Here is an 18016-nt window from a genome sequence, read left to right on the forward strand (position 1 = left end):
AAAAATAAACCTAGACACAGACTTTACACCCTTTTCAAAATTTAACTCAAGATGGATCACAGATCTAGGCAATAACACAGGAGAAAACCTACACGACCTTGGGTATGTGACTTTTTATATACAAAAGGCATCGTCCATGAAATAACTGATAAACTGGACTTCACTGAAACTAGAAACTTCCACCCTACCAAAGAATGTCAAAAGAATGAGAAGACAAGCCAGACTAGGAGAAATATTTGCAGAAGACACATCTGATAATAGTTATACAAAATATACAGAGATCCTTTAAAATTCATCAATAAGAAAACAAGCAAGCTAATTGAAAAATTGGCCAAAGACCACAACAGGCACATCTACAGATGGCAGATAAGCATATAAAATGATTCTCCACATCACATCACCAAGGAAATGCAAATTAAAACAACAATGAGATATTACTATATACCTAGAAGAATGGCTAAAATCCAGAACACTGACAACATTTTTTTTTTTTTTTTTTTGGCAGTACGCAGGCCTCTCACTGCTGTGGCCTCTCCCGTTGCGGAGCACAGGCTCCGGACGCACAGGCTCAGCGGCCATAGCTCACGGGCCTAGCCGCTCCGCGGCATGTGGGATCTTCCCGGACTGGAGCACAAACCCGTGTCCCCTGCATCGGCAGGCAGACTCTCAACCACTGCACCACCAGGGAAGCCCCCCAGAACACTGACAACATTAAATGCTGGTGAGTTTGTGGAGAACAGAAACTCTTTCATTGCTGTTGGGAATGCAAAATGGAAAAGTCACCTTGAAAGACAGCTTGGCGCTTTCTTACAAAACTAAACATACTTTTATCATATGATCCAGCAGTTGTGCTCCTTGGTATTTACCCAAAGGAACTGCAAACTTATGTCCACACAAAAATCTGCACATGGATGTTTATAGCTGATTTATTCATAATTGCCAAAACTTGGAAGCAACCAAGATGTCTTTCAGTAGGTGAATGTATAAATAAGTCGTGGCACATAGACAATGGAATATTATTTAGTGCTAAAAAGACATGAGGTATCTCATGTCAAGTTTAAAAAGACACAAAGAAACCTTGAATGCATATAAGAAGTCACTCTGAAAAGGCTACATATTGCATGACATTCTGTATGTTTAATACGTCTATATGACATACTATACGACATTCTGAAAAAAGGCACAACTATGGAGATAGACCCATAGAATCACACCGCCAGGAGTGAACTAGGTAATATAATATAAACTATGGGCTTTGGGTGATTATGATGTGTTAATGCAGGTTCATCAGTGGCAACAAATGTACCACTCTGGTTGTGGATATTAACAACAGGGGAAGCTATGCATGTGTAGGGATAGGAGGGCATTTGAGAAATCAAACTTTCTCCTAAGTTTTCTGGGAACCTAAAACTGATCTAAGGAAGTAAACATTTATTTCATATTTATTTTGAAGGATACTTTTTAAACAATTTTTTAATTGAAGTATAGTTAATATATAATGTTGTGTTAGTTTCAGGTGTACAGCAAAGTGATTCAAGTTATACATAGCTATTCTTTTTCAGATTCTTTCCTGTTATAGGTTATTATAAGATATTGAATATAGTTCCCTGTGCTATACAGTAGGTCCTTGTTGGTTATCAATTTTATATATAGTAGTGTGTGTATGTTAATCCCAATCTTCTAATTTCTCTCTCCCCTGCAAGGCCTCCTTCCCACCCACCTTGCTATCCCCTTTGGTAACCATGTTTGTCTTCTATATCTGTGAGATGTTTCTGTTTTGTAAATAAGCTCATTTAAATAATTTTTTTAGATTCCACATTAAGTGGTATCATATGGTATTTGTCTTTCTGATTTACTTCCCTTAGTATGATAATCTCTAGGTCCATCCATGTTGCTGAAAATGGCATTATTTCATTCTTTTTTATCACTAAGTAATATTCCATTGTATATACATATATATACCACAGCTTTTTTATCCATTCGTCAATGGACACTTACATTGTCCTGGCTATTGTAAATAGTGCTGCAATGAACATCGTGGTACATGACTCTTTTTGAATTATGGTTTTCTCAGGATATATGCCCAGTAGTGGGATTACTGGGTCATGTGGTAGTTGTACTTTTAGTTTAAGGAACCTCCATACTGTTCTCCATAGTGGTTGTATCAATTTACATTCCCACCAACAGTGCAAGAGGGTTCCCTTTTTACCACACCCTCTCCAGCATTTATTGTTTGTAGATTTTTTGATGGCCATTCTGACCAGTGTGAGTTGATACCTCATTTTAGTTTTGATTTGCATTTCTCTGATAATTATCAATGTTGAGCATCTTTTCATGTGCCTGTTGGCCATCTATATGTCTTCTTGGAGAAATGTCTATTTAGGTCTTCTGCCCATTTTTGGTTTTTTTTTTTTTTGATATTAAGCTGCTGTTTGTATCTTTTGGAAATTAATCCCTTGTCAGTCACTTCATTTGTGAATATTTTATCCCATTCTGTGGGTTGTCTTTTCATTTTGTTTATGGTTTCCTTTGCTGTGCAAAAGCTTTTGAATTTAATTAGGTCCCATTTGTTTATTTTTGTTTTTATTTCCATTACTCTAGGAGACAGATCCAAAAAAATATTGCTGCAATTTATGTCAAAGGGTGTCCTGCCTGTTTTCCTCAAGGAGTTTTATAGTATCCAGCCTTACATTTAGCTCTTTAATCCATTTTGAATTTTTCCTATATGGTGTTAGAGAATGTTCTAATTTCATTCATTTACATGCAGCTGTCCTTATGTTACATGTAGAATTCTATACACATTTTCTTTTCACTATTTTAAAGGTCTTAAACTTGTAGAGTCTATTGGAAAAAGTAAGTAAAAATACAATTGCAATGTTTTTAGTGAGTGAAATATCATATTCACAATTCCCCTATATGAGAAGAATACCATATCATCTTCTAAATAACATTAGGACTATCTGAAAAATCTTTCCTGATGGGCTAGTACCTAAATGAACTTGAAGGAAGGAGCTTGGCAGGAAATGGAGGTTACAGTCAGACACTTTATTTAAGTAGCAAAGATATCCAAGGGATTTAACAGGAAAAAATAAATGACTGTCAGAAAAATGCTCAGTTTGACTGAAGTATAAAGTTTAAAGGAACAACAACAGGAGACCTTTTATATACTAAAGGTTTTAAAGGCTCACCTGAATAGTGCAAGAATTCATTAAAGAATTTTAAGCATGGGCTTTGAATACATTGTTTGGATTTTAAAAGATTTTGTGGGTGACTGACCTGACAAAGGATGAGTTTAAGGCAGTCACACTTAAAGGGATTCCAGTATGGTAACTGATGGGAGTAATCTGAAGAGAAATAAGCAAAGATTGAAACACAGCACAGACCACGGGGATTACACATAAATTTGGAAATGTAAAATATAATGTCAAAGATTGGACTTATGGATGAAAGAAGGAGGTAAGTCCAGAATGATGCCCACATTTGTGACCTTTGGAACTTGACATGTGGGGTGCTGATCATTAAGATGGAGGTCGACAAAGAACAGGAGAATACTGAATTCACACAGAATCAATTAAAACCTGAGGTTCCTGTTCACTAGGCAATTGTCTATGTAGGTCTGAAGTTCAGGAAAGATGTGGATGGCGGAGGTATGTTTTGGAGCATGTATCAAGGTCACCAACATTTTTGGCATGATGAAACCCCAAAGGGATACTGTGAGAGGAGAAGTTAGCCAAGGAATAAAATGTTAAGAAAACCCAGTCTTTTAGATACAGTCACAAAAATAGAAGCAAAGGATACTGAGAAAGAGCTGCCGCAGAGGCAGAGGTAAATTAAGGGAGAGTGATGTCAAAGCCAAAGGAAGAGAGTGTTTCAATGAGATTTTAAAAAATCAGCATTGAAAGAAAGTAAAATCAAGATCTCTGAATCTGGAGAGATTACTTTAAAAGGGGATAAACAAGTAGATCTTTAAGACATCTTGCTATCCAGAAACGAACCTAGTTCAAAGAACAAACACCAGTTTTGTTTTTTTTTGATAAGAGATTTTTTTGTTAGCCAGATGAATACTAAACTCCAGAATAGCAAAGACTTGCTTTTATAAAAGTATTTAGTAAGATTTATTTAAGATCTAAAAAATTTCAGATTTAAATAATAGTTTTAATTTTATTTTTAATTTTGTTTTGAATTTTATTTTATTTATTTTATATAGCAGGCTCTTATTAGTCATCAATTTTTTTTTTTTTTTCCTCCCCATACACAGGCCTCTCATTGTTGCAGCCGTTGTGGAGCACAGGCTCCGGACGCGCAGGCTCAGCGGCCATGGCTCACGGGCCCAGCCGCACCGCAGCATGTGGGATCTTCCTGGACCGGGACGCGAATCTGCGTCCCCTGCATCGGCAGGCGGACTCTCAACCACTGCGCCACCAGGGAAGCCCTAGTCATCAATTTTATACACATCAGTGTATACATGTCAATCCCAATCGCCTAGTTCAACACCAGTTCTTTTTGATCTGAGAAAATTCTTTAAGTGGTCTGTGCCTCAGTTGTCTCATTTGTAAAATTAGCATAAAAATAGTTCACCTGCTAAATGGATTTTCTTTCTGTCAGGAATATATATCAAGTATTGCAGCAATACATAGTCAGCAATGCATGTAGGAAAAGTATTTGCTATTATCTGAATTTCCTTGTTTTTCTTTGGAATCTATTGCTGAGGTTTTTGTTGTTGTTAGAAGTATGCAAATATGCTTCTGTATGACTGATAATTTTGATGATTTTTGAAATTTGTTTGAATATATACAATATAACCTGCATCATATCCATGAATGTTTTAAACTACTGACTCCTGGATGCTTTGGGAGGAAGTACAATTACCAAATGTGACTGGGGTTTATTACTGCCAGAGAATGTGCCAGATTGCCTCTTATCTCTCCAAACCATGGGTCCAAAAGGTACAGTCAGACTAGGTGGTTAATCCTGGCATCAGAGATAATTATGGGATAGACGTTGTTATGGTAACGGAGGGGGTAGTACTGGACCACCAAACTTTTGAGAAAGCTGTTTTCTCTGAACTGTGCTTGGGAGAATATGTTTGGTATCCTTCTAAATATTCCCAGTTTAACTAATTGCACCTTCACTGCATTATGTCAACGACCTGAAATGAACCATGCTTATGCAGTGGGTATGTTAAAACTCAGGATGACTTTACCTGTTGAGAGATTATTGATGATGTTCTAAGATAATTTTAATGGAGCATTTGGCTAGACACCAATATTGCAATGGGTTTTGGAAAGCTAGGAAGTAAACATAGTGCATGTGTAGACTTTTGGTGAACTGACTGGGAATACCAAGTGGACACCTGGAGGTTGAGGTGATTGAGGAAAGGTTTTCTTTAGTATGGGAAGGATCTTCATAATGAAGGAATTTAAATTCTGATGGGAAAATATTAAGAAGGGAAGATAATTGAGCAAAGGGTGAATAATTTATAGCAGCCTCTTGGAAGGGAAATAGAGAACGAGATCCAGATCACAGCATAAGGGATGCTCATTAGACTGAAAGAATGACCTCAGACAAAGTGACGGGACAGGACCAAATAGAAGATAACAGAATATAGTTTAAGCTCTTACTGTGGCCAGAAATTGCTCTAAGTCCCCAGCTGGCATTTATTCACTTCCTGCTTATTAGCCTTATCCTATTATTTCCATTTTACAAATGAGGGAACTGAAGTGTGGAAAAGTTATGTAACAGGCACGCAAGGTGAAATAGCAAGTGTCAAATGGAGCTATGGTTTGAGATGACAGATTGGCTGTAAAACCCCTGCCTTTTACTTTTAAATCCTAGATGGTAACTGATGAATACAGGTAGATGGAAAGTGGAAAGAATACAATTATTCTTAGTTTAAAAAAAGAAAGGAAAAGGAAACAATATCAAAAGGCTTGAAGGTATTGGCCAAGGAATCTTTAAAATACTGGATCAGAAATTGTAGCCTGTTGCTGTGCTCCTGAAACTATCACAACATTGTTAATCAGCTATACTCCAATATAAAATAAAAAGTCACTAAATAAAATTTGAGGACACAGACACACTCACAAAATGTAGCCTGAACAGGAAATTAAAAGGAAACAATGGATAGCTTCAGAAGCTAAATGGATAGAGTAGTCATTAAGGTTAAGAAGCATCTGGGCTCAAGGGAACTAGTGATAGTGCACATGCAGTAGGGATTGTGTAAGATGTGAGCCATACCTGAGAATGCAGTCATGGAATTGACATGTGAAGAGGAGCTAAGAGTCTGGATAAAAGGAAGTCATATTTACTACAGTTGCTGTAAATATAATTTCAGAGTCAGCCACATGTCTTTATTTTACTTATAGTGCTATTGGCAACATATATTGGCCAGTTTTAATATATTCAAGTTTATGTTTTTCCTTATGTCTTAAAATCTTCACTACTCTAATAAAAGCATTCTTCATTTTCCTCTAATGTGTAAGTTTTCTTTTATATATTTAGTCTTTACACCATATAATTAAGGCAGAATCTATCTTTTCTGTCCTATAATTTTCTAAATGTTTATTCAATTAACACTCTTACCCTCAAACACAGATTTATAAATTTCCTTTTATGATACATCAAAGTCCCACATCCCTTTCCGACACAGGTCTCCCTTTCTGGTGCTCACTGGGATTAAAGTTCTTCACTCCCTCTTCCATCCATGGCCTCATCATATGCTAAATGTGCACGCCCTCCCTTGACTTCATGTGATTTGTTCTGGCCAAGGTCAAATGTACAGAAACGACAGTGGCACGCCAAGGCCAAACCTACACTGTCAGAGGCCACATGCATGCTTTCCATCTTATTTCTTTGTCATAACTAGGACAGACATATCACAGATCTCCCACTGTCTCAGGAGGAGGATGGAGGAGAGGTGCCCCAGCTGTTGCACCCCGAAGCCCAGCCACCCAGGTTACCCAAAGACCCGCAATGGGAACAGCCAGCTACCCTATGGAGGCTGAGGTCAGCTCCACCCCTGCCAGCCTACAGGGGCACAGATTAAAATTGTTTGAAACCACTGAGTGTTGAGGTGGGAGGTTGCTATTTGGTGTGCAGCCCTATTGAAAAAGCTACCTGAGAAAGCATTTGCTAAATAAAAAGTGCTGCTACAAATCAGGAAGAAAAGGTAGGAAACCTGAAATATGTGGTATTTACTATGGGACAGAATTTCAGGTTAGGAAACTAATTTAGAAGGTTAAAAAAGTAGTCTTTTGCTTGTCCAATAAATTGTCCACTCAAATATTTGTGCAGTTCTAGATTTTGATATTTATAAATTCTGATGCTTACTAACCTATTTTTTCATAGATGTTGCCTACGTTTTCTTCTATTTTCCTTAAGATATTCACTGTTTTGAAGTTCTTCTCTACTATTTCCAAAATCTTGACCATTTGTGGAACTGCATCTACTGCTTTTATCCTGATTATTATATTCTTTGGCCTATGTCTCCTGCCAGCAGTGGTCATCTTTTCTCTGTTGGACATTTAGGGCGAGAGGCTGATTGCCTTTGTCCAAGCAGAGATGGGTCTGGACTGGAGTTCGGCTGTGGTTTTAGCGTGATTCACTCAGCGTCTAGGTTATCACCATCCCTACGGCTCTGCTCTGCTCTTGAGAGTCAGGGTGGACTCCTCCCCATTTATGAGAGAATCAAAGTACTCATTCTGATTAGGAAACCCAATTCACCTAATCCTTGTCTAAGTTGATTACAAAAATAATATTTCGGATAACGTGTCTTTTCCTATTTCCATGAAACTCTAAGCTTACTCAACCTACTATATCCCTACTCAGAAGCAGAAATTTGGCATCATCTCCTGAGAGCTTACCCAAAGAGACGTTCAGAAGGTGTTACAAACTTCAGGGAATTTATATGATGTAGGGATGCGAGCCTAATGTCTAGAATGTGTGGTTCAAGGATCCAAGGTCCAGCTTGGACTTCTTTGCTTCTTGTATGATGCCTGGGTAGATTAGATGTTCTGGTTCTGGGGCTGGTGGCAGGGGTGGACAATTCAACAAAATTCAACAGAGTATGTATTTAATGAAACCCAAAGTACAGCTGCCACCAGGTTTTATTGTGTTTCTCCTGTACATAAGGCCATCAGGCAAAGAAAGGAACTGCCATTCTGGCAGGGATGATTTTTTATTATGATGGGGGACCTTGACAAGCTTGTCTCAAATTCAATGGATTCACCGAGGTGCAGGGTACTGAGACATTTGAGCAACTACCATCTGATCAGTGTAAAATGACTGCAGGTTCCGATCCTCCATGGAGTAGGTGTCTGTTCTACTCTGCCAGGAAAGCAAACTACAGTAATAGTGGAAGGACTCGGCTGAGTATGAGAGGAATCTGTAAGCTAGAGGGTGGAAGAAGAGGGAAGCAACAATATAAATCAGCTGCAGGTAGTCCTACTGAAATTGCAACTGGCCAACACCTCGAAACATGAGAGTAAGAACAGACTAGATTTAACCATAGTGTGAGGGAACCTAAGCACTGTAAGGAGTGGACTTGAGTGGATACAGTTGGTGCTGCCCATGTCCTCTCAGCATCAAACTAGATATGCCAAAGGCTGCCTACGGCAACTATTTATGCCTCTGCCTGGGCTTTATTCTGGCTGAAAGAGCATGCTCAGCCTGTTGGTGGAGACAGCTGGACCTGCTGGAGAGTGACTGTCCCCAGAATCAATCTTCATCCATGGAACTGCTGAATAAAACTCCTCTCCCTTAGCTTTCAGTTAGAGTACATCTCTGGCATGTTCTGTACTGTTTTCTTAGGCCCCCAGAGAACTGAGCTCCAGTTGTCCCTAGAAGCAATTCACTGGCTTCCTTCCCTCCTCTGTCTTACATTTTCCCTAGTTTGCTAGTATTTCCTTGGCTCATGTACCAAATAAACTACATGAATTAAAATGCTTTTATCAAGATCTGCTCCTGGGGATTCTGCTCCAAAATAAGGCAGGTGACTACTCCACAGGGAAGTATTAAACACAGGGGCTTACTTATATAAAAAAAATTCAAGACCTGTGAATCAAGTTTTTTTTAAAATGAGAATAAAATTTTAAAGTATATCAAAAACAACAAAAGTATCAAACAGAAACCTTTTAAATTATAGTATAGGCAATTTTTTAAAAAATATGCTATCTATCCATATATATCCCTTGTTTGGGAATATGGGATGGATAGAGCATTATGTTGAAAAGTGCAAAATTTTATTAAAAAAGATGCATCATCTTCATGCAAAAGAAGATATTCTTCCAAATCAAACTATACCTTTAATACTGTAATAAATATGATATAGAAGTTACTTATAAAGCATGGTATAGTTTTACCTGAAACAAACTCCGTAAGAGCAAACATCTAAGGGCAACTAAGTCATACTTGTAAAGGACACAATAGAGGAACTTCTTTACAGAGTATCTTGGCTTATGAAGTTATTATTTTGTTAGTATGGTATTACCCTGGGATATAAACATTAAACATAGAACAAAATAGAGAGCCCATCAGTAGACTTACACATACACAAAATTTGGATAAAGATGGAGATTGCAGAGCAGCTGGAAATGACATTTTACTAAATCCTAGTGGAAAAAAGTGTTACTTGCATGGCACTAATCTGCATACTTAGGCCACATGACATGTAAAGTCAGTTTAATTTGGATTAATAGTTTAAATGGGGAAAGAAATTCTTTTGACACAGAAGGAAATATAGGATATCATCTCATGACACAAGGGGAAGAAACACTTTCCTAAGCAATAATGAAAATATTGATAATTAAACTTTGCTAGAATTTAAAAAATTATCATATACACAATGACTATATATGATTTTCTCTATATAGTTATTTGAGAAGTATGCAGAAGACAACTTCAAAGAAACGAACAAAAGACATGAAAAAAGCAATTCACAAAAGAGAAAACTCAAATCACTAGGAAACATGAAAAGGTTACTACTCTCATTAATGATCAGAGAAATACATATTCAATCAGAAATCCTTACACACATATCAGAAAAGCAAAAAAGATTTGTTAATTCCCCTTATGTTCAAGGGTGTGTATCATGTAAACTGGTAAGACCATTGGGATAGCTATGGACAACCCCTATTAAATTTGAGAATGTGCATAACCAGTCATCCAGCAACTACATATCTAGGTATAATCCTGGAGCAATTCTTTCATATGTGCCAAGAAAATAATTGAAAGATTGCTCATAGCAACATTATTTTTATAATGAAAAAGTCTAAGTATCCTAAATTTCCTTCAAAAGAAATTGGAGAATTTACTGTATGGTTATACAATTAAAAGCTATAACATTAAAAACAAATGAGCTATTGCTAAAAGTACTAACATGGTAAGTATTCAGGAATATAAAATTAAAACTAAAAGGAAAGTTGCAGATACACACAAAACAACATTAGTTAAATTTGACTACTGATGAATAATACTTTATGTTGCTTAGGGAGACATTTAGTAAGGATATGAATCATGTGTAGGAAGAATAGACTTCCAAATCAGCATAGTCCTTATCTCCGAGTAAGATGGAAGGTTACACCACACTCAACTCTTTTAAATATTCTATTTGTTTAGATGGTTGATGGATAATTAGCTGTCCATTATATCATTTTAAAACTATTTGGGATATCTGAAGTGTATTTCAACTATTTAAAAAGAAAATCTGATTTACTTTTAAGTTACTTTAGAATAAGAAATCAAGAAAGGCAGAACTTTGTCTATGAAGATTTCTCTCTCATTTTTTAAATTTAAGAAGGCAGTATTAAATAAAAGAACCTCAACTTTGATGCTTAGTTATTCAAGACCAGATCTGATTTATGACAGTATGGACTAATTGTGAAACTATCTAGGCTAAATTTAGCCATTCATTTAAAAAATAGAGCTATCACAATTTTTCATATTGAATAGAAACACTTCACATATAGTAGTTGCTTAATGATGTTCTGCTAATTAAGAATTTGCTTTTATATGCTTGATCACATTCCTCAATCAGAGAAGATCAGAATTAAGACACTTGGAATCTCATCTTGTAGCTACCATCTTTATAAATTCTGAAAAAATCCTGACCTTAGTTCTCTCATTTGAATATGGAACATATATATTTAAAAAAATTTTTTTTTTTTTCTGGTACGCAGGCCTCTCACTGTTGTGGCCTCTCCTGTTGCGGAGCACAGGCTCCGGACGCGCAGGCTCAGCAGCCATGGCTCAGGGGCCCAGCCGCTCTGCGGCATGTGGGATCTTCGCGGACTGGAGCACGAACCCGCGTCCCCTGCATCGGCAGGCGTACTCTCAACTGCGCCACCAGGAAAGCCCTAAATTTTGACTATTGATTTATGGAATCAGGTAGTTTGTCTCCTCCATGAATAGAGAAGTAATTCAGGATATATCTTTGTATTTTTTTAATTATTAAATATTTTTTCATTGTGGTAAAAAACATGTGACATGAGATCACCTCTGTTTTTGACTTTTCCAATTCTTTCATGTACCTCTTTAATTTTCTAAGGTACTAACCATTTTCACTAATTTGCTTAAATAGGCACCAGTCTAACCTTCAGCACTTAAAACAAAGGGGAAAAAAATGACATAAATATAGCTTTAAAGCTTTATTTTTCAACTCTTCTACCTTTGCTTGCTGCTGGGATCCTGACAACTTAAATTTAATATGGAATTATCTAATTAATTATAAAATGTCATGATGAACAGTTACGAACTTCAATGAAAATCATAAACACTCCAAGATGTAATTTATTCTAGACACTAAGTTTTTTGCAATCTCAATTTCCCTCAAGCCTTTTAGAGGACAAAAAGAGTTTAACTACATTCATAGTAATGAATTATAAGTTAATTTTTATCCACAAATAATTAAATAACATGACGATCTGTTTAAGATTCTGTTTATTGACTCCCTAGTTGTGAACAGATGTCTTCTGGATGCTAGCCATTTTACTACATGTATTACAATAATTAAAAGACATATATAACAATTCTCATTTCCACAGTGTCAGTTTTGCAATGATCTGTCTCTTGAGCTTTACCAAAATGTTTAATATTGCCCTAAGATATATTAAAATGTCTTCCTTTTAAAAATGATTTTCCTAATAATTTGTACTTTTGAGTAACCTGAGAATCCCTTTTTCAGAGAAAATCAGAGTTGATTCTAATTTAAATACTTTTGAAAGCATATCAGTTAAAGGAATACCTTAAAATCTTGCAAAAAAATGAATATAAAGATTACAATAATTTTGTGGTTACAGATTATTTACATATTTTATATATTTTTATAATTTCTAATTTTCTAAACATTAATGTTATTTTAATTGGAAAATATTTCAAATGGAATAGGTGAGAAATAGAGAATTTTGGAAAGAGGGAGCATAAATGAGAAATTTGTTATATGAATATATTTATGAATAAAATATTAGAGTGGGGCAAAATATTAATAAAAGAAATGGATCCAAGTAGATAGACTTGAAGGGAATATATAAATAATTGGAGAATGGAGGTTTTTGTTACTCAATAAATTCAATTATTTGGTAAAATATTTAGATATAAAATTAAATTTGATTTTACCTAAATACTATATCCAAATAAATATTACTTGGATTAAAGTTATAATCATATAAAATGAAGTCATAAAATTCTAGAAAGTATTTTAATACCTAATTATTCCTGGGATTTTGAAATTTTTCTATGTATAACCACAATAAAACCATTACTAAGAAATTATATTTGGCTAAATCAAAATCTTAAATATTTTTGTGTCAAAACAACAAGCATAATTTAAGATGCAATGTATGACCTAGGAAAAATTCATATGAAATTTGAGATTTAAAAATTTGCCAACTTATTTTTACAAACCAAGAGTAAACTTACAAAAGTCTCATTTAAAAATAAATTAAGTTCATGAATAGATAATTTACTTCAAAAAGCAAGTGGCTAATGGATGCTTTTGTATTCTAATATACCAAGAAATGAATATTAAACAATATAGCATAAGCAAATGTTTTACAAAGGCTAAAACTCTGATTTGGAAACATGCTTTGAAAAATATATGGAAATAAATTTTCTGAAAAGAATTTAGTTATAAAGAACTTTTGACAAGATCATAAGGCAATCCCCCTTCTAAATATCCTCTATGAACATAATCACATTTTCTAAAATCTTCTGTGCAATGATGTTCACTAATTACAATGTATAAAGATATTAGGTAAAAATAACCTCAATAAAAGAGTAGAAATTCAATTATTTTATATCTATGTGATGATATATACCATGATTAAAAAACAAGTTTTCAGATATTAGTGGCATCAGAAAGTAATAACATTTTCATGGTAAGTGGAACATGCTGAATAGAAATATTAAGGTATTAATTACATAAAGTGTGTGTTTCTAGAACTGGAAAAAATTTATAAAACTACTGAACAGGACTAGTTGTGATTTTAATTTATTTACATCTGGTACATATGGTCTATAGTTAAATTCTATATTTGTAACTGCAGTGTCCTTATAAAGGAAGCTCGAGGATTCAAACACAGAAACAAGTCTAAAACCGAATCAGTAATGGACAGGGAATATGCAAATTTCACTGTCAATACAGAGTCCTGAGGCTAAATCAGTTACAGAGTCAGTTAAAAAAAAAAAGGAAAATCAAGAAAATGGAAGTTGAGGCATAGCCATCAATCAAAAACCAAGGAGGCAGTGAGTAGGGCAGACGAAACACACCAAATGCAAATGAATTTCCTCATGACACAGCCCCTATTTTAAACAGAAAGCTTAGTTTTATTTTTTCCAAATAAGCTCCGAGAGCAAACAGGTGGGTCAAATTCAGGAATCAATTAGGCCAGGCTTTTTGAAGTATGGTTTATTTATGAAAAATTAGTAAGTTGTCAATTTACAGCTCTGAAAATATTACAGGTTACTGACAGGTTTTTTGATTAAAATAGTATGCTTATTCATTTCTATATTGAAATGCATATACAATAAAATAGGATTCAAAGAATAAAATTACAACACCCTTCTCTGAAATATCTTAGTGTTTTTGATGTATTTCTTTATAGCTTTTCAATTTGATATTTTTGCCCGTGTTAAATTTTAATTGTCCAGCAACTAGAAGTTCATATTCTGTTTCTTTTCAAACTTACTCTTATGGTATTTATTCACCACGTATATGGTATTTTATAGCCTGAGTAACCATCAAATAGAATGAATGGAGAATATCCTTCCAAGTGGATTATTCTCTTATTATTTGTTATGGTATTTACTATATAGTTTTTGTACAGTAAGTGGAACAAATGTTTCTCTGCAAAGATATGCAATATATATATTTCCTTCATCCTTCCATATAAAGAACTATATATATACATATACTTTCTATATACTAGATTTCTCTCAAGTTATCAGATTAAAAGTACAATATTTAGGAGGTTGGACACACGTGGAATATGTTTTCTGAAAGGCTGGTAATATTTTACAAAACTGGCATTAGTATTTGAATAGCAATTTCACTGCAGCTTTAAATATATATATATATGTATTTTTTGGATTGTCAAAAATGATGTTCAAATATATATTTCTTTCATTTAAAGTCAAGGTGTCTAATGTATAATTCACTTACTTAACCATCAAATAATTTGTGCTCATCAGGCACAGGGCACACAGTCTTGAACATGGTGCCTGTTCTTGTGGAACTTTTTATCTAATAATATTAATAACCATAATAGTACCATCCAACAGCTATTGAACTATTAAATGGGCCAGGCAACGATTTAATCTTTACTTGCGTTAACACATTTCCCTTCACAGGAATTCTCAGAAATATAAATATTATTTAATTCCCACTTTTCTGATGAAGGCTATCTCACAGCCAGGTTAAATAACTTGCTCAAGGTTATATCATATGTTAATAGTAAAATGGGATTTGAACACTAATGAGGAAGAAAGGAATTTAACAAGGTATGGATATATACTAAGAGCTTATGAGATCAGCTATGTAGGAATGATCAGAATGCTATGGTAGAGAGTATCACAGGAAAATTATTCTGTGGTCAGTGAGAGTTTCCATATAGGTGACATGGAATCTGAGACCTGATATATGAGAGAAAGCCATTCTCATTTTCCCATGAGTAGCTGGAAAACACAAGTGAAGGAGCTGAGGTATGAAAAAAACTCGGCACATTTTGTGTTCGTATACTATTTTTTTCAAAGTTCAAGTGGAATGAATTCTCTCGGTATATGCGTGTGATAAGGTATTTTGCCTACATTTCTAGAAGATCTATTCAGACATAGAAATCTGGGTTTACAATATCTATTTTTATTATTTGAAGGTGTTCCTCCATTGATCCCCAGTAGTGTGGTTCCCACCAAAACTTTACTATCCCTTTCAATATTCCTCAGTATAGAATGTTTCTTCTTTCTCCAGCTCTAATTTTATTTCACATTTTGATTTTCAAAAGTTTGACTACGTTGCTTGCTTTATTTATTTATTTAGTTTGAGGGATCTTTCAGCTTCTTGGAACTGTGGTTTAAGTCTTAAGTTTCTGGGAAATCCTTGAGATTTTAGGCAGAGTTAAAGATTTTTTTAGATAGAATACACAAAGCATGGACAGGAAAAAGGAAAAAAAATTAAAAAGAAATTCCTTAGAAGTCACAAGCTCTGGCCCTTGAAAAGGCATTACTAAGATAGGTCAAAACAAGCCATAAAATGGGGGAAGATATTCGTAACACATAAGATAGTGTGAAAGCATAGCACATGACAAACTGTTCAGCATCACTGACTAGGGAAGCACAAATTAAGACAATATTATGGTACCACCACCAACCTACTAGAACAATTAAAATTTAAAAAGGCAAGAAAGGATGTGGACAAGCTGGAACTCATATTTGTTGATATAAAATTTCAAACATTTTGCCAACATCATTGCTGTTTCTTAAAAGTTCAACATACACAGACCATGATTCAGCAATTCCACTCCTTGGTATTTACCAAGGAGAAATGAAAATATACTCCACACAAACTCAGAATTTTCTATCGTCTTTATTCTTAGTATCCCCAAACTACTAACCCATCAAAACATCATTCAACTAGCAATAGTTAAACAGAATGTGGTATTTCCATGCAGTGAAACAATTCAGCAATAAATAGCAATAGACTATTGATATATGCAACAACGTAGATGAATTTCAAAAACACTGTGCTGAGTAGAAGTAGTCAGACACAGAAGAGTATATATAGTATCACTCATTTTATATTTATCACTAGAAAAGACATCTCATCTCCGAGTAGCAGAAATAGATCAGTTCTTGCTGAGGGTGGTATGAAAATGACTCGAAACAGATAAAAGGAACTTTGTGTTGACATAACTGTTCAATGTCTTGATTATGGTTGTGGACACATGGATGTAAATATTTGTCAAAACTCACTGAACTGTACAATTAAAATGGATTTTTAAATGTAACTGGCTCCTAAGCAAAATCAATTTTAAAAGATATTTGTGTGTCCAGATCTTTGTACTATATATGCTGTTGACTAATTGAGTCAAAGAACCAATTAATTGATTCTATTTGTTATTTTATCACTATAGAAAACAAAATGGGTTAGGTTTCCAACACTGAGTTTTTTAAACTACCTTGTTCCTTCTCATTTGTGACATTCTCCTTCAGCCTGACAAATTCACTGACTCAAACAGATGAATGCTTTCCCTGAGCCTCATTCTTAAATAACAATCTCTACACTTTTGTTTACTCATTTTCTTATCCTCTAAGGAAAGAGTAGATATGGAAGATGTCAAAGCAAGTTTTAACCAAGGGATTTAAAAGATTAAGGGGAGGAGATAATTAAATTTTTCACCAAGGAAAAAAGTAAACTAAGAGAAGGTCTTGCTTTTCTGAACAAGGTGAAATGGAAAGAAGAATATTAGATAAAAAAAGAGCAACTTAATGTTGGGGGAAGAATACCCCAGTAAGCAGTTGATAAGTTAAAAAATATATACTTGAAATATAATTTCTCCTTTCAGAAAATCCTGAGGCTTACTATATTAACTACACAAAAAGAGCACTAGGACCCTGGGTATTTACTCATGTAAGCTTTTTGCTGAAGTTCTCCTGAATGTTTTAAATGTTTTAATCTAATCTACCACACCAGCCACTTGTGTCACCTTGGTCAAGTGGCTTATTTTCTCTGGGATTCAGTCATCTCAACTATTGTGAAGAGGAGAGATTTTTTTTTAATCAGTTTTAAATTTTAGGGTAAATTTTATGTCAAGGGGTAAATCCATGAATTTTACAACACTGAATCATATTTCTACAAATCTTATTTTTTCCTATAGCCAATTTAGTTGGCTAGGACATAGCTAAATAGAACAGCTTTGCTTAGTCAGATTTTCTTTTAAAAGTTTTGATTATTAACAGATGCATTTTGCTTCACTAAATATATAAGGTTAAGGCTTACAAATTTTATAGAATACATTTTAATAGAGCTTCATTCTTTCCTACATTAAAGAATGTAGTATATCCAGTTTTTAACTTGTTTATATCCAGTATTTTTTAAATGTTGGTGGTCACTTTTTCTGTAGACATTTTTAGGTATTCTGTTTGCTCAGTAATGTATTTATACAGCTGCTCAAATGTTTTTTTTTTTAAGATGCCAGTGAATAAAGTGGCTACAAATTTAGAACCTGGAAGTAGTCTTGCAGTCCTTTTTAAATCTTGGATATTGAGTCTAGCCAACCACTAGGATGATGTCTTTAACTTTAGTTTATCTAGACTAACATTGTAATGGATTTTCTGGAGAAAGTCTAGGTACCACAGGTCAATATTCAATCTTCCAATTTAGTACCAGTTATGGAGATATACAAGTTTATCTGTTAATAGTGTGGCTCAATCTCAACGTAGGCTTCGGTACTGGACAGTGTACTTAGCACAGCTTTATGGAGGTTATGAACCACCTTATTGACCTCATTGATGTCCTTCTTAACCTTGT

This window comes from Grampus griseus (genome assembly GCF_964374135.1).
Source record: "Grampus griseus genome assembly, chromosome: 12".
In the NCBI taxonomy this organism is placed as follows: domain Eukaryota; kingdom Metazoa; phylum Chordata; class Mammalia; order Artiodactyla; family Delphinidae; genus Grampus; species Grampus griseus.